The sequence below is a fragment of the Caretta caretta genome, chromosome 24, assembly GCF_965140235.1.
Source record: "Caretta caretta isolate rCarCar2 chromosome 24, rCarCar1.hap1, whole genome shotgun sequence".
Lineage (NCBI taxonomy): Eukaryota > Metazoa > Chordata > Testudines > Cheloniidae > Caretta > Caretta caretta.
In genome coordinates this window covers 2,591,260-2,618,096 of record NC_134229.1, presented here as the reverse complement: position 1 = coordinate 2,618,096, position 26,837 = coordinate 2,591,260, and positions in this window count along the sequence as shown.

The following is a 26,837-nucleotide window of genomic DNA, read 5'->3' as shown; positions in this document are numbered from 1 at the left end:
ACAGTTCTGAGGAAGGCTCACATGTAGCATAACTGTTGTTATGCCTGTTTTATATGCAGAGACACAGAAGCACTTTGAGGTGAAGATTACACACTGAATCCAATTGAAGAATTACACACAAACTGCACATGAATTCCAGGATATGCTATCAAATAAAGCTTAACTGTAACCTCAGCACATTGACTGGTGCATGGAAAAGTTCCATTGTCCCGGTTGATGGAAGAGATGGGAAAATACCTTGAGGAAAACATAGGCTTTGAAAGTTTCCTTTCATTGGTCACCGCGCCTCTTCTCTACTCTACTCATTGCTGTGTGTTGCAATGCACTTCCGTTGCAAAAAGATGTCTTGCTCTAGAAACCCTTGATGGGTGCTACGTACCATGTAGGGTGACAGGCCCTCAGTCAGTTGCTACGCGCTGCAATGAGCCATGGATTAGGCCGTGCCAAGGCCGCAGAGTGGTGTTCTTCCCACCATTGGCTGCCGTGACTAACCTGGGACAGATTGTCAGCTCTTTTCCTCAGGAGTGAGGAGTTTTAGGATGAAAGGGAGGTCCATAGTGTATTGTGTATGTCCTGCCATATGGAAGTGAGAACAAACTGATCATCAAAAACACAGAGGAAAAACTTACATCAGTTGAAGGGGATACAGAAAGTTTGTTTCATAACTAATTAGACGTACAGGAGCAAAGGGCCTCTCTAGTCCTCTAGGCTGTCTACAAAACTGTGTAAAAGCACTCATGACTCAGAGGTCTTCAAACCGCTTTTTTAACTTAAGTTTCAGAGTAGCAGTCATGTTAGTCTGTATCCACAAAAAGAAAAGGAGGACTTGTGGCACCTTTGAGACTAAATAAATAAATTTGTTAGTCTCCAAGGTGCCACAAGACCTCCTTTTCTTTTTAACTTATTCTCGTCCATGAATTGGATAAGTCCTACTCGACTCACTCTCTCTGTAATCTTTGAGATGACGTGTTCGCGTGTTAGTGATAGTTTTAATTTAGGAGTGAATCTTGCACATACACTCTGTGATTCCTAGCAGTGTGAAGGGGTTGGTTTGGTTCTTTTTCAATATCTTTTAGTCCATTATAAAGTAGCAGGAATTTGTTTCTTCAGGCTTAGAAGCTAAGGCTTGAATTTTCAGAGCAAGACATGCCTTTGTAACACTCGTTCTCATTGCTTTTAGTTGAAACTTGGGCATACCAATCCCATAGGTAGCTCTGAAAATACCTACCCCCAATTTTTTTATATAGGGCTTAGGAATAAATGCCCTAAGTTTACCCCATAAATGACAAATTAATTGTTCTTGTTCCTTGTGAAGCAGCTGGTAAGTGACACTCATTGCAATGGGATACTGGATTGGATGGGCCACTCATCTGTTCCAGCATGTCAATTGCTACATTCTAATGTGCAGAGGTGATTATAGGTGAAGCTTCTCATCTCGTCTAACTTAGTGTAGCTCCAGTGAAGTCAATGGAAAGCGCAGATGTGCACTAGCTGAGGAAGTGGTGTTCAGTGTTTTGTTTTTATTTTTAAAAAGCCAAACACGTTCCTTTATCCATCAGGAAGTACTGGTGACACACTAAGGTTTACAAACCAAAGTACCACATTCTGACACTGGACTGAACTTGTTTGTATGTAGAGGTTATATGCTAACAAAGAAACTAGCATTATTTATGCTATCCCAACCATTTTCTGTGTTATGATTTTTTAAGGGACTGAAAATCCAAAGCATCAGAGACAGAAATTTTATATATTATTACGACTTAGATACAGGATTTTTTCGGACAAAGACAGTAACAAGGATTCGGTAGAGCTGGTTAGGTTGGTGACTACGGGTAAGCAGAGCAAGAAGACTAAAAGCAGAATATGGGACCAGAGTTGAAGACACGAACAGAGGGGCTAGGTCTGTCTTTGTTACACTCTTTCTCTCTCTCGCTCTCTCTTTAGGTCTCTACATGACCTCAATTGTGGTTTGCCTTAGTTGAGACTGACCAAGGGGAAACAAATAATTAAAAATGCTGGCAAACGGGACTTCTTTGTCAAACTCTACAGCTGCAATAAAGACAATTATTTGAGAAATACATGACTTTGGAGCTGGTGATAGGATATGGCCCTTCATGAAGCCATGGATATATAGCCTTTCTTTCTTTCTTTCTTTCTTTCTTTCCTTTTCTTTTGAAAGTTTACGACTCCCCTTTAGTTCAAATTCAAATATAGAATACGTTATACTATTGGTCTTATGGTTTTAATTTCTCCTCCATTCGTTATCTTTTCATGTCATGAAAGGCTTCCATATCGTTTGGCCAAAAGTGTCTCCCACTTTTGGACACCTCCTTTGTTGTTGCTGAACCACTCAATGAAGCTTGTGGCCTGTTCTCAAGAAATATTGAGCATGGAAAGCTCCCGCTAACTTCAATAAAAGTTTTCAGTACTCAGCAATCCAGGAAAATGGGCCTGGAGCCTCTCCTGTCAGGCATCTAAAATTAATAGCTCCTTTGGAAAGACATTTTCTTAGATGTTTCCAGATCTAAGACCATTGTTATATTTGCTGATTTAGCCCAGGTCCCATTGTGTTACAGCATGAGTTGACCATGAAACACTATCACTGGAATTCAGATGATCAGGGTTTGCTAGGCCTTCCAACTTTCAACAATAAAGAAAGGATAAGGAAGTAGATATTTTAGAGAGGAAGATTGGCCATATTAGGGCATTTCTTCTCAATGAAGTTTGTGATTTGCCAATGAAAGGCTCATTGCTTAATGGGAAAGGTTTCTTCCTCAGTAGTTCAGGACTTGAATGCTGCAGCTTTAAATTAGTATTGATCCTCGAGTATCTCAAAGGAGGGGGATGAGTTGGGATATGTCTCTTGGTGATGTGGACAGAATGGTGCTTGCAGAAAATAGAAGAAATGAGGAAACAGAGACTGAGATGGATTTACAGCATTTGTTCTAGTTTCAAGGATATAAACTCTTGTGCTTCAGGGTATGATCCCGTAATGGAGGTTAGATCTGATGGATGGGAGATAACGACTAACTTCCTCTGTGGGCAAGTGACTCTATACCTCTGTTCTCCTGGCTTACTTGCAACTCCCTGTAAGGCCTCTGGTAAAGACTGTTGATGGAGAGAGGCCTGATCATCGATAGCAATGTCTATGTTCTACCATTCCAAGGAGGAGTCCTTAGGTACGGTCTGATATTGAAGAGTAGAGCTGTATTGCCCTTAAATAAAACCTGTGGCCAGACAGATAAATCTCCCGTCACCAGCTAAATATTATGGCATGTTCTTGGAGAGCCAGGCTGGCCTAGATAATTTTTTCTTTTCCTTTTGTGTCATCCAATCAAAAAAATTGATTATAGGAAAATATTCATCTTCTGGGAGCTGAAGGGCAGAAAAATGTTGACGACGTATGTCGTGGAAAATGTCATTTTTAATTTGCAGTTCCTGCAATATCATGCCATGAGAGACCCTGGGGACATTAGATAAGAATGGTAATATGGAGTGTAGTGAGCAACAGCAACCTCAAAACCATTAGATTCTTATACGAAAGTAATGCTCTCTTCATTAATGCATATCACACATGAGATTCCTGACAGCCGCAGATTCCTTTGGTGTAGTCTAATTTGTTCTCTTGGCTGAACAAACTCAGTCAGGTGTGTTTGCAACATCCTTGTGAAATCCACTATCGGTCTAGTCATTTCACCAAGGAGTGGAGATTGCTGCTGACCAGTTGATGAACACATCAAGGCAAAGAATGAGAAGAAGATCAATTTAATTGCCTTTTAATGGTGCATTGAAATCCAAAATCACAATCTGAAGCTGAACTATTTTTGCCCTATTGAATTTACACCTTCCTTAGGGTGTCATAACTGACTGCTGTCTAGATGAATTCTAAGCGCTCCATGTCACTGGAGGTCCCAGCAAAGCAAAGGAGAACAATGTCCTGGAAGATGGAGAATTATTCTGAAGGAGGGCCGCTGATTCCATACTTCAGTTTCAGCAGAGTTTCTGTTTGAGAGTTTATTATTCAAAGTGCTCTCAGATTGCCATGCCAGTGATACATTGGTTTGAACGTTCTTCCTTAGCCCGTGGAGTAGTGCTAGCGATGGAAACGGGGATTGGTTTGGTCAAATGCCTCCAGATAAAGCACCCATATCCAATGGCCATATAAATAAAGTTTTCCCAGTGTTTGTCTTTATCAGTAGTCTCTGCTGAAAAACCCAAAGCCTGTGGAAAGGCAGCTCTATAGAACAGCGAGGTTATTTGTGGAGTTAAAGTTGAGAAGAGCTTTCTAGTGAACAGCCAAACCTTCAAAGCGCTCTAGAAGCAAAGGCAGCTTGTCTCGAAAGGTCGAGGCTAGATTGAACCATGCATTAACCAAGCAATCGGCTGGCCAATTCTCTTTTCTTTTCCTTCTTGAAACCTGGGTCATTCTCCTGCAAAGGCTCACACAGATGCTTACCATGAACCATGTGACTGGTCTTCTTGAAACCAAAGGGAAAATGTACATCAGTCTTTAAGTGACCATGTGTATAAATCTTTTCAGGAAAAGACCCTTTGCTCAACCCGGTAATGAAAGGAGGAACTCTGGCCCTGTGCAGAGGGCTTGCATAATCCTATGGACCTCTTCAAGGGCCGGATTCACTCCATGGCTTTCAAAGTTGCACCTTGAGATGTGCCCGGTGCTCCCTCGTCCACAGAGATGAATTTTTAAACAAGTAGGAGAAACAAGGAGAACCACAAGACTGATATTTATGATGCGGCATAGTTTTTAATGCGAATGGAATTTGCAGTACACAGTTACAGGAAGAAATAATACAGAGCAGAACTTTTTTAAGTTCCTTGTTTTACCCCAGTTGGTGGGAAATAAAATACAGCATAATAGAGACAAAGGACTAGGCAGCGTCTCCAGTACATATCTGACGTAGCATGATTCCAAGTGAGATGCTGATGATACATATTGGTGGAAAGGATAGAACATGTAGGGCCTATTCTCCTTTATTTCATGGATATTCCTGTTGGGATTAACAAGGCCCACAGTATCCACCGCGATACCTACGGCCATATCCCCCATAACGGCATAATCCCCCAAAACCACCTAATCTCCCGTAACCGTAACCTCCCCCGTACCCACACAGATCCCCATAACCTCCCCCGTAACCACCCAATGCCCCATAACCACCTAATCCCGCTGAACCATACAATCCTCCATAAAGGCCTCCAGAGCTGTACAGTCCCCCCAGACCGAATGAGCCCCCATAGCCGGCTCCGACAACAGGTGCTCCTACGGCTCCCACTTCACTCTGCTGAGGGAAATTGCTGAGAATTGGTCCTGGAATGGTTACGACAACTGGGGATGGTCTAATGACCACTTCAGAGTCAGGGCACTGCCTAACACACGGCTCATTGTAGCTGCCAGAAACTGGACTGGGCCGGGCCACCCCACACTCTGGATAGTACAGGCTGGAGCAAGACATCTTTCTGGGATGGAAGTGAACCTGAAACACACAACAAGGAACAGATTAAAGAGAAGGCAGAAGTGTCAGTGGACAAAAGGCTTCAAAGCTTGGTTACTACGGTAGTGAGGTCTACAAGGGCCTGAGAGAGAGGCGGAGGAGTGGATTCGGTCCCTATGTTCATGGTTATTATTTGTTCCTATTTCCGCTTTCTACGCCTCTTCTCCTCTCCCACTAAACTTCCCTCCCAACCAGCCTCTTTGAAGCCCTCTCAATGATTGTGTCTGAAAGGCACCAACTGGAATCAGTGTAACTATTTCTATTACGGACAGCTGGGATTTTGTGTCTATTTTAGACATTTCTCAAAGAGAACATAACTGGGATAATGGTAATCAAATTCTTTTCCTTTTGGATATTGGCTGTGGCTCTTTGGTTTTCCAAACGTTGTAAATCACCAATGTTTGCTGAGAAATGAACAGAAACTTTTCTTTCCTCCAAATAAATCATGAATGAATAACAGCCTCTTCAGAATAACGTAGAAGACCACGGAATTGGCCCTGTATGGACTACAGTGGGAAAGTTTCTTCCTAATCTCCCTAAATGAAAAATGGCGTTTCTGAAACGCTTAAAAGATTTAAATGCCCTAATTCAATTTCCAATTCAATGAAACTATGTTTCCCAGTTGCATGTGTTGCTTCTAAAATCTCCCCTTTAGCTTAACATCATGAATCCACCAGCCCTTGCAACTGAAGAAGTGCACGAGATTATAATGGAAAAACACCCTCATCCCTGATAAAAATCCCTGAGAGTATGTGCAAGATTCAGTCTTAAATGTAAATGGATGCTACTAGGATACCTCTATGGTAAGAAAGAGATGGAGTTGAACTGGACTTACCGTGTTCACCGAGGAAATGAAGTGCAGAGAAGTGTTTAGAAGAGCCTTGAGTCGTGAGCACTTTTATACAGTTTGTAGGACTGCCTGAAGGATCTGAGATGCCTTTTGTGGAGGAGGTCCTAATTAGTTACCAAACAAACTTGACTGCCTTGCTAAATCCTCCTTTTGATGGAGCTGCTTTCCTCAGGGTTTGGGATTATTGGGCTAATTTCAGCCTCAAAGGGCGTGACATTGTTGCACTCTTCAGCTTTCTTTCATCTAAAAATTGTACGCGCCAACTGCTTTCCTCATGGTATTCCACTGACTTTCTTAGTGCTGCAATGAGAATGCATGTCAAGGTGATTCAGAGCTGCATCAGTAGCACAACTGGCTGCCCTGAACAGATATCCCCTTTGGTCCTTTCAATTCATGCTGGTCGTGGTTAGGGCATTGGGCACTGCATTTTGTACCCTCACCACCTCCATCCCCAGTGGGTCAGATCCAGTTCCCATTGTAATCAGTGGGAATCATTCCATTGCCTTCAGCGTGTTTCTTGTCAGGAGCTTAAGTCTGAAATTCCTCATTTGGCAGGGGGATACTACAATGTCTCTGGACAACTTGAGTCCCACTTGAAACTTTCACACTAGGTCTTAGTAGGGACTCTTGTGGAGCGTGGGCCTTTGGGATGGCTCTTTGCCAAGGGGACAATTTCACTTTATGGGGATTCAAGATTAACCAAAAATCAGACCTCCACTTGTGGCACCAATTCTAAACAATTATCAAAAATAAAACAAACACACACAAAAAACAAGCACTGGAATGAGCCTCTCTAAGAGTTACTCTCAGGTTCGGGACACATTTGGAAGCCATGAACGGGAAGTATCCAGTGGGGTTCAGGAGATTGAAGTTAGTGTTTGGCATGAGTAGTCCCAACTATTGGGGGCTTTTTCTGACTCTGCCAGTCGCTCCCTGTCTGACCTTGACCTTGACCTTGACCTTAATGTGCCGCCGTTCACCTCTGCGTAAAACAGGTATAATTGTCATTTGCAAGCACTTCACAAACACTCATGAAGTTTTATACGGCCAAAGAGATGTACTGTATTGCTAAAATAGTAATAGCTTTTTACTGCAATGAGATGTTCCAATATTAAAGATTAGATTCACTTTAAAAATGCATGTCAAGCTCTCAGATGTAATTCCAGTACTCGGTTCGTGATTCTGAGCTCCCTCCCCCTCAAAAGGAGGCTCTTTGATTTTTTTGAATGTAGCTTTGTTTTCCCTTGTACACGTATCTTAAAGTTAAAGGGGTTGAATCTGAGCTAGTGTAGACCAGCACAACTCCATCAGCTTCAATTGAAGGAAGGCCCTTTACCCAGCCTAGGTTAGAGAAAACCTGGTGTGGAGTGTATCATTCTGTGCATACTCGGCACCTCCACCCACAACAGTTTGTGTCACCTCAGACTTAGCCATTTCACCAAGAAGAATAAGGCAAGGTGAGTGATCTGAAAAGTCCTAAATTGCAGGTGCTTTCATATGCTTTAGAAAGGACGTGAGATGCCCTTTGCTTCTGATGAGGACCTTATTAGCTACGAAACCAATCTTGTTGCATGCATAACAACTTCAATGAATGTAAGTGTTTTCCTCATTGTTTTTGATTATTAGTGTAAAGCTACAATTAATGAAATTTTAATACCCAAATTATGAGGCTGTATATCATGGCCTGAGTAGGGAAGGACATGAGAGACCTCGCGTGAATGTTTTGACGTGACTCAAGCACTCAGGACTGGGCGTTTAACACAAAGAGAACACCCTCAATATTACAATACTAAAGCACTTTGCCCTTATAAAATAGTAATGAGTGTTTTTGCAATGCCTTGAAGTTCACAGTTCTGAGGAAGGCTCACATGTAGCATAACTGTTGTTATGCCTGTTTTATATGCAGAGACACAGAAGCACTTTGAGGTGAAGATTACACACTGAATCCAATTGAAGAATTACACACAAACTGCACATGAATTCCAGGATATGCTATCAAATAAAGCTTAACTGTAACCTCAGCACATTGACTGGTGCATGGAAAAGTTCCATTGTCCCGGTTGATGGAAGAGATGGGAAAATACCTTGAGGAAAACATAGGCTTTGAAAGTTTCCTTTCATTGGTCACCGCGCCTCTTCTCTACTCTACTCATTGCTGTGTGTTGCAATGCACTTCCGTTGCAAAAAGATGTCTTGCTCTAGAAACCCTTGATGGGTGCTACGTACCATGTAGGGTGACAGGCCCTCAGTCAGTTGCTACGCGCTGCAATGAGCCATGGATTAGGCCGTGCCAAGGCCGCAGAGTGGTGTTCTTCCCACCATTGGCTGCCGTGACTAACCTGGGACAGATTGTCAGCTCTTTTCCTCAGGAGTGAGGAGTTTTAGGATGAAAGAGAGGTCCATAGTGTATTGTGTATGTCCTGCCATATGGAAGTGAGAACAAACTGATCATCAAAAACACAGAGGAAAAACTTACATCAGTTGAAGGGGATACAGAAAGTTTGTTTCATAACTAATTAGACGTACAGGAGCAAAGGGCCTCTCTAGTCCTCTAGGCTGTCTACAAAACTGTGTAAAAGCACTCATGACTCAGAGGTCTTCAAACCGCTTTTTTAACTTAAGTTTCAGAGTAGCAGTCATGTTAGTCTGTATCCACAAAAAGAAAAGGAGGACTTGTGGCACCTTTGAGACTAAATAAATAAATTTGTTAGTCTCCAAGGTGCCACAAGACCTCCTTTTCTTTTTAACTTATTCTCGTCCATGAATTGGATAAGTCCTACTCGACTCACTCTCTCTGTAATCTTTGAGATGACGTGTTCGCGTGTTAGTGATAGTTTTAATTTAGGAGTGAATCTTGCACATACACTCTGTGATTCCTAGCAGTGTGAAGGGGTTGGTTTGGTTCTTTTTCAATATCTTTTAGTCCATTATAAAGTAGCAGGAATTTGTTTCTTCAGGCTTAGAAGCTAAGGCTTGAATTTTCAGAGCAAGACATGCCTTTGTAACACTCGTTCTCATTGCTTTTAGTTGAAACTTGGGCATACCAATCCCATAGGTAGCTCTGAAAATACCTACCCCCAATTTTTTTATATAGGGCTTAGGAATAAATGCCCTAAGTTTACCCCATAAATGACAAATTAATTGTTCTTGTTCCTTGTGAAGCAGCTGGTAAGTGACACTCATTGCAATGGGATACTGGATTGGATGGGCCACTCATCTGTTCCAGCATGTCAATTGCTACATTCTAATGTGCAGAGGTGATTATAGGTGAAGCTTCTCATTTCGTCTAACTTAGTGTAGCTCCAGTGAAGTCAATGGAAAGCGCAGATGTGCACTAGCTGAGGAAGTGGTGTTCAGTGTTTTGTTTTTATTTTTAAAAAGCCAAACACGTTCCTTTATCCATCAGGAAGTACTGGTGACACACTAAGGTTTACAAACCAAAGCACCACATTCTGACACTGGACTGAACTTGTTTGTATGTAGAGGTTATATGCTAACAAAGAAACTAGCATTATTTATGCTATCCCAACCATTTTCTGTGTTATGATTTTTTAAGGGACTGAAAATCCAAAGCATCAGAGACAGAAATTTTATATATTATTACGACTTAGATACAGGATTTTTTCGGACAAAGACAGTAACAAGGATTCGGTAGAGCTGGTTAGGTTGGTGACTACGGGTAAGCAGAGCAAGAAGACTAAAAGCAGAATATGGGACCAGAGTTGAAGACACGAACAGAGGGGCTAGGTCTGTCTTTGTTACACTCTTTCTCTCTCTCGCTCTCTCTTTAGGTCTCTACATGACCTCAATTGTGGTTTGCCTTAGTTGAGACTGACCAAGGGGAAACAAATAATTAAAAATGCTGGCAAACGGGACTTCTTTGTCAAACTCTACAGCTGCAATAAAGACAATTATTTGAGAAATACATGACTTTGGAGCTGGTGATAGGATATGGCCCTTCATGAAGCCATGGATATATAGCCTTTCTTTCTTTCTTTCTTTCTTTCTTTCTTTCTTTCCTTTTCTTTTGAAAGTTTACGACTCCCCTTTAGTTCAAATTCAAATATAGAATACGTTATACTATTGGTCTTATGGTTTTAATTTCTCCTCCATTCGTTATCTTTTCATGTCATGAAAGGCTTCCATATCGTTTGGCCAAAAGTGTCTCCCACTTTTGGACACCTCCTTTGTTGTTGCTGAACCACTCAATGAAGCTTGTGGCCTGTTCTCAAGAAATATTGAGCATGGAAAGCTCCCGCTAACTTCAATAAAAGTTTTCAGTACTCAGCAATCCAGGAAAATGGGCCTGGAGCCTCTCCTGTCAGGCATCTAAAATTAATAGCTCCTTTGGAAAGACATTTTCTTAGATGTTTCTAGATCTAAGACCATTGTTATATTTGCTGATTTAGCCCAGGTCCCATTGTGTTACAGCATGAGTTGACCATGAAACACTATCACTGGAATTCAGATGATCAGGGTTTGCTAGGCCTTCCAACTTTCAACAATAAAGAAAGGATAAGGAAGTAGATATTTTAGAGAGGAAGATTGGCCATATTAGGGCATTTCTTCTCAATGAAGTTTGTGATTTGCCAATGAAAGGCTCATTGCTTAATGGGAAAGGTTTCTTCCTCAGTAGTTCAGGACTTGAATGCTGCAGCTTTAAATTAGTATTGATCCTCGAGTATCTCAAAGGAGGGGGATGAGTTGGGATATGTCTCTTGGTGATGTGGACAGAATGGTGCTTGCAGAAAATAGAAGAAATGAGGAAACAGAGACTGAGATGGATTTACAGCATTTGTTCTAGTTTCAAGGATATAAACTCTTGTGCTTCAGGGTATGATCCCGTAATGGAGGTTAGATCTGATGGATGGGAGATAACGACTAACTTCCTCTGTGGGCAAGTGACTCTATACCTCTGTTCTCCTGGCTTACTTGCAACTCCCTGTAAGGCCTCTGGTAAAGACTGTTGATGGAGAGAGGCCTGATCATCGATAGCAATGTCTATGTTCTACCATTCCAAGGAGGAGTCCTTAGGTACGGTCTGATATTGAAGAGTAGAGCTGTATTGCCCTTAAATAAAACCTGTGGCCAGACAGATAAATCTCCCGTCACCAGCTAAATATTATGGCATGTTCTTGGAGAGCCAGGCTGGCCTAGATAATTTTTTCTTTTCCTTTTGTGTCATCCAATCAAAAAAATTGATTATAGGAAAATATTCATCTTCTGGGAGCTGAAGGGCAGAAAAATGTTGACGACGTATGTCGTGGAAAATGTCATTTTTAATTTGCAGTTCCTGCAATATCATGCCATGAGAGACCCTGGGGACATTAGATAAGAATGGTAATATGGAGTGTAGTGAGCAACAGCAACCTCAAAACCATTAGATTCTTATACGAAAGTAATGCTCTCTTCATTAATGCATATCACACATGAGATTCCTGACAGCCGCAGATTCCTTTGGTGTAGTCTAATTTGTTCTCTTGGCTGAACAAACTCAGTCAGGTGTGTTTGCAACATCCTTGTGAAATCCACTATCGGTCTAGTCATTTCACCAAGGAGTGGAGATTGCTGCTGACCAGTTGATGAACACATCAAGGCAAAGAATGAGAAGAAGATCAATTTAATTGCCTTTTAATGGTGCATTGAAATCCAAAATCACAATCTGAAGCTGAACTATTTTTGCCCTATTGAATTTACACCTTCCTTAGGGTGTCATAACTGACTGCTGTCTAGATGAATTCTAAGCGCTCCATGTCACTGGAGGTCCCAGCAAAGCAAAGGAGAACAATGTCCTGGAAGATGGAGAATTATTCTGAAGGAGGGCCGCTGATTCCATACTTCAGTTTCAGCAGAGTTTCTGTTTGAGAGTTTATTATTCAAAGTGCTCTCAGATTGCCATGCCAGTGATACATTGGTTTGAACGTTCTTCCTTAGCCCGTGGAGTAGTGCTAGCGATGGAAACGGGGATTGGTTTGGTCAAATGCCTCCAGATAAAGCACCCATATCCAATGGCCATATAAATAAAGTTTTCCCAGTGTTTGTCTTTATCAGTAGTCTCTGCTGAAAAACCCAAAGCCTGTGGAAAGGCAGCTCTATAGAACAGCGAGGTTATTTGTGGAGTTAAAGTTGAGAAGAGCTTTCTAGTGAACAGCCAAACCTTCAAAGCGCTCTAGAAGCAAAGGCAGCTTGTCTCGAAAGGTCGAGGCTAGATTGAACCATGCATTAACCAAGCAATCGGCTGGCCAATTCTCTTTTCTTTTCCTTCTTGAAACCTGGGTCATTCTCCTGCAAAGGCTCACACAGATGCTTACCATGAACCATGTGACTGGTCTTCTTGAAACCAAAGGGAAAATGTACATCAGTCTTTAAGTGACCATGTGTATAAATCTTTTCAGGAAAAGACCCTTTGCTCAACCCGGTAATGAAAGGAGGAACTCTGGCCCTGTGCAGAGGGCTTGCATAATCCTATGGACCTCTTCAAGGGCCGGATTCACTCCATGGCTTTCAAAGTTGCACCTTGAGATGTGCCCGGTGCTCCCTCGTCCACAGAGATGAATTTTTAAACAAGTAGGAGAAACAAGGAGAACCACAAGACTGATATTTATGATGCGGCATAGTTTTTAATGCGAATGGAATTTGCAGTACACAGTTACAGGAAGAAATAATACAGAGCAGAACTTTTTTAAGTTCCTTGTTTTACCCCAGTTGGTGGGAAATAAAATACAGCATAATAGAGACAAAGGACTAGGCAGCATCTCCAGTACATATCTGACGTAGCATGATTCCAAGTGAGATGCTGATGATACATATTGGTGGAAAGGATAGAACATGTAGGGCCTATTCTCCTTTATTTCATGGATATTCCTGTTGGGATTAACAAGGCCCACAGTATCCACCGCGATACCTACGGCCATATCCCCCATAACGGCATAATCCCCCAAAACCACCTAATCTCCCGTAACCGTAACCTCCCCCGTACCCACACAGATCCCCATAACCTCCCCCGTAACCACCCAATGCCCCATAACCACCTAATCCCGCTGAACCATACAATCCTCCATAAAGGCCTCCAGAGCTGTACAGTCCCCCCAGACCGAATGAGCCCCCATAGCCGGCTCCGACAACAGGTGCTCCTACGGCTCCCACTTCACTCTGCTGAGGGAAATTGCTGAGAATTGGTCCTGGAATGGTTACGACAACTGGGGATGGTCTAATGACCACTTCAGAGTCAGGGCACTGCCTAACACACGGCTCATTGTAGCTGCCAGAAACTGGACTGGGCCGGGCCACCCCACACTCTGGATAGTACAGGCTGGAGCAAGACATCTTTCTGGGATGGAAGTGAACCTGAAACACACAACAAGGAACAGATTAAAGAGAAGGCAGAAGTGTCAGTGGACAAAAGGCTTCAAAGCTTGGTTACTACGGTAGTGAGGTCTACAAGGGCCTGAGAGAGAGGCGGAGGAGTGGATTCGGTCCCTATGTTCATGGTTATTATTTGTTCCTATTTCCGCTTTCTACGCCTCTTCTCCTCTCCCACTAAACTTCCCTCCCAACCAGCCTCTTTGAAGCCCTCTCAATGATTGTGTCTGAAAGGCACCAACTGGAATCAGTGTAACTATTTCTATTACGGACAGCTGGGATTTTGTGTCTATTTTAGACATTTCTCAAAGAGAACATAACTGGGATAATGGTAATCAAATTCTTTTCCTTTTGGATATTGGCTGTGGCTCTTTGGTTTTCCAAACGTTGTAAATCACCAATGTTTGCTGAGAAATGAACAGAAACTTTTCTTTCCTCCAAATAAATCATGAATGAATAACAGCCTCTTCAGAATAACGTAGAAGACCACGGAATTGGCCCTGTATGGACTACAGTGGGAAAGTTTCTTCCTAATCTCCCTAAATGAAAAATGGCGTTTCTGAAACGCTTAAAAGATTTAAATGCCCTAATTCAATTTCCAATTCAATGAAACTATGTTTCCCAGTTGCATGTGTTGCTTCTAAAATCTCCCCTTTAGCTTAACATCATGAATCCACCAGCCCTTGCAACTGAAGAAGTGCACGAGATTATAATGGAAAAACACCCTCATCCCTGATAAAAATCCCTGAGAGTATGTGCAAGATTCAGTCTTAAATGTAAATGGATGCTACTAGGATACCTCTATGGTAAGAAAGAGATGGAGTTGAATGGACTTACCGTGTTCACCGAGGAAATGAAGTGCAGAGAAGTGTTTAGAAGAGCCTTGAGTCGTGAGCGCTTTTATACAGTTTGTAGGACTGCCTGAAGGATCTGAGATGCCTTTTGTGGAGGAGGTCCTAATTAGTTACCAAACAAACTTGACTGCCTTGCTAAATCCTCCTTTTGATGGAGCTGCTTTCCTCAGGGTTTGGGATTATTGGGCTAATTTCAGCCTCAAAGGGCGTGACATTGTTGCACTCTTCAGCTTTCTTTCATCTAAAAATTGTACGCGCCAACTGCTTTCCTCATGGTATTCCACTGACTTTCTTAGTGCTGCAATGAGAATGCATGTCAAGGTGATTCAGAGCTGCATCAGTAGCACAACTGGCTGTCCTGAACAGATATCCCCTTTGGTCCTTTCAATTCATGCTGGTCGTGGTTAGGGCATTGGGCACTGCATTTTGTACCCTCACCACCTCCATCCCCAGTGGGTCAGATCCAGTTCCCATTGTAATCAGTGGGAATCATTCCATTGCCTTCAGCGTGTTTCTTGTCAGGAGCTTAAGTCTGAAATTCCTCATTTGGCAGGGGGATACTACAATGTCTCTGGACAACTTGAGTCCCACTTGAAACTTTCACACTAGGTCTTAGTAGGGACTCTTGTGGAGCGTGGGCCTTTGGGATGGCTCTTTGCCAAGGGGACAATTTCACTTTATGGGGATTCAAGATTAACCAAAAATCAGACCTCCACTTGTGGCACCAATTCTAAACAATTATCAAAAATAAAACAAACACACACAAAAAACAAGCACTGGAATGAGCCTCTCTAAGAGTTACTCTCAGGTTCGGGACACATTTGGAAGCCATGAACGGGAAGTATCCAGTGGGGTTCAGGAGATTGAAGTTAGTGTTTGGCATGAGTAGTCCCAACTATTGGGGGCTTTTTCTGACTCTGCCAGTCGCTCCCTGTCTGACCTTGACCTTGACCTTGACCTTAATGTGCCGCCGTTCACCTCTGCGTAAAACAGGTATAATTGTCATTTGCAAGCACTTCACAAACACTCATGAAGTTTTATACGGCCAAAGAGATGTACTGTATTGCTAAAATAGTAATAGCTTTTTACTGCAATGAGATGTTCCAATATTAAAGATTAGATTCACTTTAAAAATGCATGTCAAGCTCTCAGATGTAATTCCAGTACTCGGTTCGTGATTCTGAGCTCCCTCCCCCTCAAAAGGAGGCTCTTTGATTTTTTTGAATGTAGCTTTGTTTTCCCTTGTACACGTATCTTAAAGTTAAAGGGGTTGAATCTGAGCTAGTGTAGACCAGCACAACTCCATCAGCTTCAATTGAAGGAAGGCCCTTTACCCAGCCTAGGTTAGAGAAAACCTGGTGTGGAGTGTATCATTCTGTGCATACTCGGCACCTCCACCCACAACAGTTTGTGTCACCTCAGACTTAGCCATTTCACCAAGAAGAATAAGGCAAGGTGAGTGATCTGAAAAGTCCTAAATTGCAGGTGCTTTCATATGCTTTAGAAAGGACGTGAGATGCCCTTTGCTTCTGATGAGGACCTTACTAGCTACGAAACCAATCTTGTTGCATGCATAACAACTTCAATGAATGTAAGTGTTTTCCTCATTGTTTTTGATTATTAGTGTAAAGCTACAATTAATGAAATTTTAATACCCAAATTATGAGGCTGTATATCATGGCCTGAGTAGGGAAGGACATGAGAGACCTCGCGTGAATGTTTTGACGTGACTCAAGCACTCAGGACTGGGCGTTTAACACAAAGAGAACACCCTCAATATTACAATACTAAAGCACTTTGCCCTTATAAAATAGTAATGAGTGTTTTTGCAATGCCTTGAAGTTCACAGTTCTGAGGAAGGCTCACATGTAGCATAACTGTTGTTATGCCTGTTTTATATGCAGAGACACAGAAGCACTTTGAGGTGAAGATTACACACTGAATCCAATTGAAGAATTACACACAAACTGCACATGAATTCCAGGATATGCTATCAAATAAAGCTTAACTGTAACCTCAGCACATTGACTGGTGCATGGAAAAGTTCCATTGTCCCGGTTGATGGAAGAGATGGGAAAATACCTTGAGGAAAACATAGGCTTTGAAAGTTTCCTTTCATTGGTCACCGCGCCTCTTCTCTACTCTACTCATTGCTGTGTGTTGCAATGCACTTCCGTTGCAAAAAGATGTCTTGCTCTAGAAACCCTTGATGGGTGCTACGTACCATGTAGGGTGACAGGCCCTCAGTCAGTTGCTACGCGCTGCAATGAGCCATGGATTAGGCCGTGCCAAGGCTGCAGAGTGGTGTTCTTCCCACCATTGGCTGCCGTGACTAACCTGGGACAGATTGTCAGCTCTTTTCCTCAGGAGTGAGGAGTTTTAGGATGAAAGAGAGGTCCATAGTGTATTGTGTATGTCCTGCCATATGGAAGTGAGAACAAACTGATCATCAAAAACACAGAGGAAAAACTTACATCAGTTGAAGGGGATACAGAAAGTTTGTTTCATAACTAATTAGACGTACAGGAGCAAAGGGCCTCTCTAGTCCTCTAGGCTGTCTACAAAACTGTGTAAAAGCACTCATGACTCAGAGGTCTTCAAACCGCTTTTTTAACTTAAGTTTCAGAGTAGCAGTCATGTTAGTCTGTATCCACAAAAAGAAAAGGAGGACTTGTGGCACCTTTGAGACTAAATAAATAAATTTGTTAGTCTCCAAGGTGCCACAAGTCCTCCTTTTCTTTTTAACTTATTCTCGTCCATGAATTGGATAAGTCCTTCTCGACTCACTCTCTCTGTAATCTTTGAGATGACGTGTTCGCGTGTTAGTGATAGTTTTAATTTAGGAGTGAATCTTGCACATACACTCTGTGATTCCTAGCAGTGTGAAGGGGTTGGTTTGGTTCTTTTTCAATATCTTTTAGTCCATTATAAAGTAGCAGGAATTTGTTTCTTCAGGCTTAGAAGCTAAGGCTTGAATTTTCAGAGCAAGACATGCCTTTGTAACACTCGTTCTCATTGCTTTTAGTTGAAACTTGGGCATACCAATCCCATAGGTAGCTCTGAAAATACCTACCCCCAATTTTTTTATATAGGGCTTAGGAATAAATGCCCTAAGTTTACCCCATAAACGACAAATTAATTGTTCTTGTTCCTTGTGAAGCAGCTGGTAAGTGACACTCATTGCAACGGGATACTGGATTGGATGGGCCACTCATCTGTTCCAGCATGTCAATTGCTACATTCTAATGTGCAGAGGTGATTATAGGTGAAGCTTCTCATCTCGTCTAACTTAGTGTAGCTCCAGTGAAGTCAATGGAAAGCGCAGATGTGCACTAGCTGAGGAAGTGGTGTTCAGTGTTTTGTTTTTATTTTTAAAAAGCCAAACACGTTCCTTTATCCATCAGGAAGTACTGGTGACACACTAAGGTTTACAAACCAAAGTACCACATTCCGACACTGGACTGAACTTGTTTGTATGTAGAGGTTATATGCTAACAAAGAAACTAGCATTATTTATGCTATACCAACCATTTTCTGTGTTATGATTTTTTAAGGGACTGAAAATCCAAAGCATCAGAGACAGAAATTTTATATATTATTACGACTTAGATACAGGATTTTTTCGGACAAAGACAGTAACAAGGATTCGGTAGAGCTGGTTAGGTTGGTGACTACGGGTAAGCAGAGCAAGAAGACTAAAAGCAGAATATGGGACCAGAGTTGAAGACACGAACAGAGGGGCTAGGTCTGTCTTTGTTACACTCTTTCTCTCTCTCGCTCTCTCTTTAGGTCTCTACATGACCTCAATTGTGGTTTGCCTTAGTTGAGACTGACCAAGGGGAAACAAATAATTAAAAATGCTGGCAAACGGGACTTCTTTGTCAAACTCTACAGCTGCAATAAAGACAATTATTTGAGAAATACATGACTTTGGAGCTGGTGATAGGATATGGCCCTTCATGAAGCCATGGATATATAGCCTTTCTTTCTTTCTTTCTTTCTTTCTTTCTTTCTTTCTTTCTTTCTTTCTTTCTTTCTTTCCTTTTCTTTTGAAAGTTTACGACTCCCCTTTAGTTCAAATTCAAATATAGAATACGTTATACTATTGGTCTTATGGTTTTAATTTCTCCTCCATTCGTTATCTTTTCATGTCATGAAAGGCTTCCATATCGTTTGGCCAAAAGTGTCTCCCACTTTTGGACACCTCCTTTGTTGTTGCTGAACCACTCAATGAAGCTTGTGGCCTGTTCTCAAGAAATATTGAGCATGGAAAGCTCCCGCTAACTTCAATAAAAGTTTTCAGTACTCAGCAATCCAGGAAAATGGGCCTGGAGCCTCTCCTGTCAGGCATCTAAAATTAATAGCTCCTTTGGAAAGACATTTTCTTAGATGTTTCCAGATCTAAGACCATTGTTATATTTGCTGATTTAGCCCAGGTCCCATTGTGTTACAGCATGAGTTGACCATGAAACACTATCACTGGAATTCAGATGATCAGGGTTTGCTAGGCCTTCCAACTTTCAACAATAAAGAAAGGATAAGGAAGTAGATATTTTAGAGAGGAAGATTGGCCATATTAGGGCATTTCTTCTCAATGAAGTTTGTGATTTGCCAATGAAAGGCTCATTGCTTAATGGGAAAGGTTTCTTCCTCAGTAGTTCAGGACTTGAATGCTGCAGCTTTAAATTAGTATTGATCCTCGAGTATCTCAAAGGAGGGGGATGAGTTGGGATATGTCTCTTGGTGATGTGGACAGAATGGTGCTTGCAGAAAATAGAAGAAATGAGGAAACAGAGACTGAGATGGATTTACAGCATTTGTTCTAGTTTCAAGGATATAAACTCTTGTGCTTCAGGGTATGATCCCGTAATGGAGGTTAGATCTGATGGATGGGAGATAACGACTAACTTCCTCTGTGGGCAAGTGACTCTATACCTCTGTTCTCCTGGCTTACTTGCAACTCCCTGTAAGGCCTCTGGTAAAGACTGTTGATGGAGAGAGGCCTGATCATCGATAGCAATGTCTATGTTCTACCATTCCAAGGAGGAGTCCTTAGGTACGGTCTGATATTGAAGAGTAGAGCTGTATTGCCCTTAAATAAAACCTGTGGCCAGACAGATAAATCTCCCGTCACCAGCTAAATATTATGGCATGTTCTTGGAGAGCCAGGCTGGCCTAGATAATTTTTTCTTTTCCTTTTGTGTCATCCAATCAAAAAAATTGATTATAGGAAAATATTCATCTTCTGGGAGCTGAAGGGCAGAAAAATGTTGACGACGTATGTCGTGGAAAATGTCATTTTTAATTTGCAGTTCCTGCAATATCATGCCATGAGAGACCCTGGGGACATTAGATAAGAATGGTAATATGGAGTGTAGTGAGCAACAGCAACCTCAAAACCATTAGATTCTTATACGAAAGTAATGCTCTCTTCATTAATGCATATCACACATGAGATTCCTGACAGCCGCAGATTCCTTTGGTGTAGTCTAATTTGTTCTCTTGGCTGAACAAACTCAGTCAGGTGTGTTTGCAACATCCTTGTGAAATCCACTATCGGTCTAGTCATTTCACCAAGGAGTGGAGATTGCTGCTGACCAGTTGATGAACACATCAAGGCAAAGAATGAGAAGAAGATCAATTTAATTGCCTTTTAATGGTGCATTGAAATCCAAAATCACAATCTGAAGCTGAACTATTTTTGCCCTATTGAATTTACACCTTCCTTAGGGTGTCATAACTGACTGCTGTCTAGATGAATTCTAAGTGCTCCATGTCACTGGAGGTCCCAGCAAAGCAAAGGAGAACAATGTCCTGGAAGATGGAGAATTATTCTGAAGGAGGGCCGCTGATTCCATACTTCAGTTTCAGCAGAGTTTCTGTTTGAGAGTTTATTATTCAAAGTGCTCTCAGATTGCCATGCCAGTGATACATTGGTTTGAACGTTCTTCCTTAGCCCGTGGAGTAGTGCTAGCGATGGAAACGGGGATTGGTTTGGTCAAATGCCTCCAGATAAAGCACCCATATCCAATGGCCATATAAATAAAGTTTTCCCAGTGTTTGTCTTTATCAGTAGTCTCTGCTGAAAAACCCAAAGCCTGTGGAAAGGCAGCTCTATAGAACAGCGAGGTTATTTGTGGAGTTAAAGTTGAGAAGAGCTTTCTAGTGAACAGCCAAACCTTCAAAGCGCTCTAGAAGCAAAGGCAGCTTGTCTCGAAAGGTCGAGGCTAGATTGAACCATGCATTAACCAAGCAATCGGCTGGCCAATTCTCTTTTCTTTTCCTTCTTGAAACCTGGGTCATTCTCCTGCAAAGGCTCACACAGATGCTTACCATGAACCATGTGACTGGTCTTCTTGAAACCAAAGGGAAAATGTACATCAGTCTTTAAGTGACCATGTGTATAAATCTTTTCAGGAAAAGACCCTTTGCTCAACCCGGTAATGAAAGGAGGAACTCTGGCCCTGTGCAGAGGGCTTGCATAATCCTATGGACCTCTTCAAGGGCCGGATTCACTCCATGGCTTTCAAAGTTGCACCTTGAGATGTGCCCGGTGCTCCCTCGTCCACAGAGATGAATTTTTAAACAAGTAGGAGAAACAAGGAGAACCACAAGACTGATATTTATGATGCGGCATAGTTTTTAATGCGAATGGAATTTGCAGTACACAGTTACAGGAAGAAATAATACAGAGCAGAACTTTTTTAAGTTCCTTGTTTTACCCCAGTTGGTGGGAAATAAAATACAGCATAATAGAGACAAAGGACTAGGCAGCGTCTCCAGTACATATCTGACGTAGCATGATTCCAAGTGAGATGCTGATGATACATATTGGTGGAAAGGATAGAACATGTAGGGCCTATTCTCCTTTATTTCATGGATATTCCTGTTGGGATTAACAAGGCCCACAGTATCCACCGCGATACCTACGGCCATATCCCCCATAACGGCATAATCCCCCAAAACCACCTAATCTCCCGTAACCGTAACCTCCCCCGTACCCACACAGATCCCCATAACCTCCCCCGTAACCACCCAATGCCCCATAACCACCTAATCCCGCTGAACCATACAATCCTCCATAAAGGCCTCCAGAGCTGTACAGTCCCCCCAGACCGAATGAGCCCCCATAGCCGGCTCCGACAACAGGTGCTCCTACGGCTCCCACTTCACTCTGCTGAGGGAAATTGCTGAGAATTGGTCCTGGAATGGTTACGACAACTGGGGATGGTCTAATGACCACTTCAGAGTCAGGGCACTGCCTAACACACGGCTCATTGTAGCTGCCAGAAACTGGACTGGGCCGGGCCACCCCACACTCTGGATAGTACAGGCTGGAGCAAGACATCTTTCTGGGATGGAAGTGAACCTGAAACACACAACAAGGAACAGATTAAAGAGAAGGCAGAAGTGTCAGTGGACAAAAGGCTTCAAAGCTTGGTTACTACGGTAGTGAGGTCTACAAGGGCCTGAGAGAGAGGCGGAGGAGTGGATTCGGTCCCTATGTTCATGGTTATTATTTGTTCCTATTTCCGCTTTCTACGCCTCTTCTCCTCTCCCACTAAACTTCCCTCCCAACCAGCCTCTTTGAAGCCCTCTCAATGATTGTGTCTGAAAGGCACCAACTGGAATCAGTGTAACTATTTCTATTACGGACAGCTGGGATTTTGTGTCTATTTTAGACATTTCTCAAAGAGAACATAACTGGGATAATGGTAATCAAATTCTTTTCCTTTTGGATATTGGCTGTGGCTCTTTGGTTTTCCAAACGTTGTAAATCACCAATGTTTGCTGAGAAATGAACAGAAACTTTTCTTTCCTCCAAATAAATCATGAATGAATAACAGCCTCTTCAGAATAACGTAGAAGACCATGGAATTGGCCCTGTATGGACTACAGTGGGAAAGTTTCTTCCTAATCTCCCTAAATGAAAAATGGCGTTTCTGAAACGCTTAAAAGATTTAAATGCCCTAATTCAATTTCCAATTCAATGAAACTATGTTTCCCAGTTGCATGTGTTGCTTCTAAAATCTCCCCTTTAGCTTAACATCATGAATCCACCAGCCCTTGCAACTGAAGAAGTGCACGAGATTATAATGGAAAAACACCCTCATCCCTGATAAAAATCCCTGAGAGTATGTGCAAGATTCAGTCTTAAATGTAAATGGATGCTACTAGGATACCTCTATGGTAAGAAAGAGATGGAGTTGAATGGACTTACCGTGTTCACCGAGGAAATGAAGTGCAGAGAAGTGTTTAGAAGAGCCTTGAGTCGTGAGCGCTTTTATACAGTTTGTAGGACTGCCTGAAGGATCTGAGATGCCTTTTGTGGAGGAGGTCCTAATTAGTTACCAAACAAACTTGACTGCCTTGCTAAATCCTCCTTTTGATGGAGCTGCTTTCCTCAGGGTTTGGGATTATTGGGCTAATTTCAGCCTCAAAGGGCGTGACATTGTTGCACTCTTCAGCTTTCTTTCATCTAAAAATTGTACGCGCCAACTGCTTTCCTCATGGTATTCCACTGACTTTCTTAGTGCTGCAATGAGAATGCATGTCAAGGTGATTCAGAGCTGCATCAGTAGCACAACTGGCTGCCCTGAACAGATATCCCCTTTGGTCCTTTCAATTCATGCTGGTCGTGGTTAGGGCATTGGGCACTGCATTTTGTACCCTCACCACCTCCATCCCCAGTGGGTCAGATCCAGTTCCCATTGTAATCAGTGGGAATCATTCCATTGCCTTCAGCGTGTTTCTTGTCAGGAGCTTAAGTCTGAAATTCCTCATTTGGCAGGGGGATACTACAATGTCTCTGGACAACTTGAGTCCCACTTGAAACTTTCACACTAGGTCTTAGTAGGGACTCTTGTGGAGCGTGGGCCTTTGGGATGGCTCTTTGCCAAGGGGACAATTTCACTTTATGGGGATTCAAGATTAACCAAAAATCAGACCTCCACTTGTGGCACCAATTCTAAACAATTATCAAAAATAAAACAAACACACACAAAAAACAAGCACTGGAATGAGCCTCTCTAAGAGTTACTCTCAGGTTCGGGACACATTTGGAAGCCATGAACGGGAAGTATCCAGTGGGGTTCAGGAGATTGAAGTTAGTGTTTGGCATGAGTAGTCCCAACTATTGGGGGCTTTTTCTGACTCTGCCAGTCGCTCCCTGTCTGACCTTGACCTTGACCTTGACCTTAATGTGCCGCCGTTCACCTCTGCGTAAAACAGGTATAATTGTCATTTGCAAGCACTTCACAAACACTCATGAAGTTTTATACGGCCAAAGAGATGTACTGTATTGCTAAAATAGTAATAGCTTTTTACTGCAATGAGATGTTCCAATATTAAAGATTAGATTCACTTTAAAAATGCATGTCAAGCTCTCAGATGTAATTCCAGTACTCGGTTCGTGATTCTGAGCTCCCTCCCCCTCAAAAGGAGGCTCTTTGATTTTTTTGAATGTAGCTTTGTTTTCCCTTGTACACGTATCTTAAAGTTAAAGGGGTTGAATCTGAGCTAGTGTAGACCAGCACAACTCCATCAGCTTCAATTGAAGGAAGGCCCTTTACCCAGCCTAGGTTAGAGAAAACCTGGTGTGGAGTGTATCATTCTGTGCATACTCGGCACCTCCACCCACAACAGTTTGTGTCACCTCAGACTTAGCCATTTCACCAAGAAGAATAAGGCAAGGTGAGTGATCTGAAAAGTCCTAAATTGCAGGTGCTTTCATATGCTTTAGAAAGGACGTGAGATGCCCTTTGCTTCTGATGAGGACCTTACTAGCTACGAAACCAATCTTGTTGCATGCATAACAACTTCAATGAATGTAAGTGTTTTCCTCATTGTTTTTGATTATTAGTGTAAAGCTACAATTAATGAAATTTTAATACCCAAATTATGAGGCTGTATATCATGGCCTGAGTAGGGAAGGACATGAGAGACCTCGCGTGAATGTTTTGACGTGACTCAAGCACTCAGGACTGGGCGTTTAACACAAAGAGAACACCCTCAATATTACAATACTAAAGCACTTTGCCCTTATAAAATAGTAATGAGTGTTTTTGCAATGCCTTGAAGTTCACAGTTCTGAGGAAGGCTCACATGTAGCATAACTGTTGTTATGCCTGTTTTATATGCAGAGACACAGAAGCACTTTGAGGTGAAGATTACACACTGAATCCAATTGAAGAATTACACACAAACTGCACATGAATTCCAGGATATGCTATCAAATAAAGCTTAACTGTAACCTCAGCACATTGACTGGTGCATGGAAAAGTTCCATTGTCCCGGTTGATGGAAGAGATGGGAAAATACCTTGAGGAAAACATAGGCTTTGAAAGTTTCCTTTCATTGGTCACCGCGCCTCTTCTCTACTCTACTCATTGCTGTGTGTTGCAATGCACTTCCGTTGCAAAAAGATGTCTTGCTCTAGAAACCCTTGATGGGTGCTACGTACCATGTAGGGTGACAGGCCCTCAGTCAGTTGCTACGCGCTGCAATGAGCCATGGATTAGGCCGTGCCAAGGCTGCAGAGTGGTGTTCTTCCCACCATTGGCTGCCGTGACTAACCTGGGACAGATTGTCAGCTCTTTTCCTCAGGAGTGAGGAGTTTTAGGATGAAAGAGAGGTCCATAGTGTATTGTGTATGTCCTGCCATATGGAAGTGAGAACAAACTGATCATCAAAAACACAGAGGAAAAACTTACATCAGTTGAAGGGGATACAGAAAGTTTGTTTCATAACTAATTAGACGTACAGGAGCAAAGGGCCTCTCTAGTCCTCTAGGCTGTCTACAAAACTGTGTAAAAGCACTCATGACTCAGAGGTCTTCAAACCGCTTTTTTAACTTAAGTTTCAGAGTAGCAGTCATGTTAGTCTGTATCCACAAAAAGAAAAGGAGGACTTGTGGCACCTTTGAGACTAAATAAATAAATTTGTTAGTCTCCAAGGTGCCACAAGTCCTCCTTTTCTTTTTAACTTATTCTCGTCCATGAATTGGATAAGTCCTTCTCGACTCACTCTCTCTGTAATCTTTGAGATGACGTGTTCGCGTGTTAGTGATAGTTTTAATTTAGGAGTGAATCTTGCACATACACTCTGTGATTCCTAGCAGTGTGAAGGGGTTGGTTTGGTTCTTTTTCAATATCTTTTAGTCCATTATAAAGTAGCAGGAATTTGTTTCTTCAGGCTTAGAAGCTAAGGCTTGAATTTTCAGAGCAAGACATGCCTTTGTAACACTCGTTCTCATTGCTTTTAGTTGAAACTTGGGCATACCAATCCCATAGGTAGCTCTGAAAATACCTACCCCCAATTTTTTTATATAGGGCTTAGGAATAAATGCCCTAAGTTTACCCCATAAACGACAAATTAATTGTTCTTGTTCCTTGTGAAGCAGCTGGTAAGTGACACTCATTGCAACGGGATACTGGATTGGATGGGCCACTCATCTGTTCCAGCATGTCAATTGCTACATTCTAATGTGCAGAGGTGATTATAGGTGAAGCTTCTCATCTCGTCTAACTTAGTGTAGCTCCAGTGAAGTCAATGGAAAGCGCAGATGTGCACTAGCTGAGGAAGTGGTGTTCAGTGTTTTGTTTTTATTTTTAAAAAGCCAAACACGTTCCTTTATCCATCAGGAAGTACTGGTGACACACTAAGGTTTACAAACCAAAGTACCACATTCCGACACTGGACTGAACTTGTTTGTATGTAGAGGTTATATGCTAACAAAGAAACTAGCATTATTTATGCTATACCAACCATTTTCTGTGTTATGATTTTTTAAGGGACTGAAAATCCAAAGCATCAGAGACAGAAATTTTATATATTATTACGACTTAGATACAGGATTTTTTCGGACAAAGACAGTAACAAGGATTCGGTAGAGCTGGTTAGGTTGGTGACTACGGGTAAGCAGAGCAAGAAGACTAAAAGCAGAATATGGGACCAGAGTTGAAGACACGAACAGAGGGGCTAGGTCTGTCTTTGTTACACTCTTTCTCTCTCTCGCTCTCTCTTTAGGTCTCTACATGACCTCAATTGTGGTTTGCCTTAGTTGAGACTGACCAAGGGGAAACAAATAATTAAAAATGCTGGCAAACGGGACTTCTTTGTCAAACTCTACAGCTGCAATAAAGACAATTATTTGAGAAATACATGACTTTGGAGCTGGTGATAGGATATGGCCCTTCATGAAGCCATGGATATATAGCCTTTCTTTCTTTCTTTCTTTCTTTCTTTCTTTCTTTCTTTCTT